Source organism: Lactuca virosa, chromosome 9 (genome assembly GCF_052849685.1).
Source record: "Lactuca virosa cultivar CGN04683 chromosome 9, Lactuca_virosa_CGN04683_v6, whole genome shotgun sequence".
Taxonomy (NCBI): Eukaryota; Viridiplantae; Streptophyta; class Magnoliopsida; order Asterales; family Asteraceae; genus Lactuca; species Lactuca virosa.
This window is the reverse complement of record NC_136434.1, coordinates 191384244-191386699: the sequence shown is the minus strand read 5'-3', so window position 1 is coordinate 191386699 and position 2456 is coordinate 191384244. Positions and strand designations below refer to the sequence as shown.

At 34.9% G+C, this 2456-nt stretch overlaps 1 long non-coding RNA gene across 1 annotated transcript; it reads right to left on the bottom strand.

The window, feature by feature from the left end:
- Positions 1-303: 303 nt before the first annotated feature.
- On the bottom strand, positions 304-1341 carry LOC145138821 (uncharacterized). Its single transcript, XR_013721739.1, has 2 exons — positions 946-1341; positions 304-823 (listed from the first exon to the last, which is right to left on the bottom strand). It is a non-coding gene; the product is annotated as an uncharacterized LOC145138821 (long non-coding RNA).
- Between the last annotated feature and the right edge of the window lie 1115 nt (positions 1342-2456).

The following is a 2456-nucleotide window of genomic DNA, read 5'->3' as shown; positions in this document are numbered from 1 at the left end:
ATGCATATATGTTATATAATTAAAATTATATAACAATACTAAATATATAAATATTTATATATGTCATGTAACATTTCCAAATACCAATTAACAATATATACAACAAATTAGACACTGATTATGTACAAATATCGAATTCTTTACATATCTCACAAACGTACATACTAAACTTTTAATATGAGAGTTTATAAATATTGTGTATGTATTAGTGCCTTAAAATGTCTCAAACAAATACACACACAATATTGTTAAATCTAAAAGTGTATATAAAATCTATTAAAAATATACATCAATACACACGTATTACATACATAATGAAACCAATACATTATACAAAATACATAAATGATTGACAACAATCACCCCATGTTAGAGACTCCTTTGACTTTTGATTAACTTCAAACACACTCATCACACACACTCTTTCCAAACAATTTACAACCAAACAAATTAAGACTTACACTCCTTACCAATCAATTACTTTACAAAGATACAGAGTGTTCATCTAGCCAAAGGAAAACCCACAAGTTTCACTAAACAATAATCAGAGTATTCATAGTACCACCCCGTTTTCTTCTTCTTCATACCGATTGCAAGCAGCAAGATCACCATCATTCCTTCTTCATTTTTTTTTCCTGTTAAAAAAAAATCAAACCCAAACATCCAGCTAATTTCGGTTCTTCTTCCCTCCTCCTTATTCAGTACAAGCAAAGAAACCTCCACCTTCTTCTTCGTCTTTCTTCTTTCCTCAACAGCAAGAGCACAAATGGTGCTCCCTTGATCAACGACTGTAACAGCCTCTCCCTCTTCCCTCTATCTTTTCCTGTCAAAAAAAAAAATCAAACAAACACCCCCTTTGATCGACTTTTCTGCCTGCATCATCATCCTTTAGGTTGGATGCCAAATCACAAAAAAAAAAAAAAGATGAAGCAAGTCGCTGCTTACATCAAAGACTTCTTTTCGGTTCTCCCTTCGTTTCCCCATCGCGACCGGCCAAAGACCGAAGAATCCTTTCCCCTCGCTTTCTTTCTCTTCTGTTCCCATCGGCCACAGACCTCCGAGGGTCTCGTCTTCGATGCTACTGCTGCTTGCGACGCCCGACTTCGAACCTCGCAGTCGGACAATAAGAGCGCAGCTTCGCTGCTTCTCGCTTCCTCCACTTCGGCCTCGTTGAACCCCGGAGATGATCCCTCTTCGCGATCGATCGACCAAGACCTCACCGCCTGTGAGCTTCTTCTTCCTTCGGTCCTCATCGTGACCTGCGACGAGCAAGGGCCGGGATACAGCGCCGCCGCTTCGTGCTTTCCTTCTCACGTCTTCGTCCATCTGTTTCGTTCGTTCCTATTGTTTTCCCATTGCGCGGTCGATCAGCGACAAGGGCAAATAAAAGCCCTAGAATTCTTTCAACTTCGATAAAATAACTAAATGACCCCCCTGCAGCAACATTCTTTTTAAATTAAGTCCTTTCCCTAAAACCTTGGTGTATTTAAAACAAATCAGCCCCTCATTTGGTTATTTTTAACAAAATAAATCCCGATCTTCAAACTTTGAATAAAAATAAGCATTGCAACCCCTTCATTGGAAACCCTTAAGAAAATCACTCCAATTTTCAAACATAAATTCAATTTATACCATTTCAGTCCCTCCCATTATTTTATTTTAACCAAAGCAGTCCTATTTTGGTTAATTAAATTACCAAACACCCCCAATAGTGTAAACTTGTTACGAAACGGTCTCGGAAATATTTCAAGTTCAAGAAACGTGACTTTGCGGTTCTCACGTCAAGCTTCCGAAAAATAAACGAACTCCGAACAACTCGAACTCACACTTCAAGGATGAGTACTTAAGGCCCCCTTTTTAATATTTCTATTTTTTTTGTTTTTGTTTTTGTTTTTTTTTTTTTTTGGGGGGGGGGGGTACATGAGCCTATTTACTTCATTTATACAAACAAATTATCCTTTTATGCGAAAATAAAATAATCCTAGTTTATAAAAATGTGATTTAACAATGTAACATATAATTACAAATTAATTAGTATAAACTTTTCGTATACGTATGATGGTTATTTTATAGTAAAATAACTAGTCCACACAACAAATGCTACATGATACAAAAATATATGATTTTTATGTGACATTGTATATTATAACAAGCACGTTATAAAACTTTGCAGTATTTCAAGGATTCAAGCTATTATTATTCATGTATATTTATATGTTTAAAAACATAAAGTTTATACATGTACATATGTTCATGACTTTAAAACATATATCTTTATAAAAGTGAGTACATTACACTTTTACATACATACTAAGCATACTCGGCTTTTATAAACTTTATACAAGGAAATTCATTATTCCTAGTGACTTAATCATAATTAAGTTAGAGCTGATAGTTATTCACATACTTTAGTTAAGGGCTTTTTAGTGAGACTATATTCATTAGCTGAGTCTAAA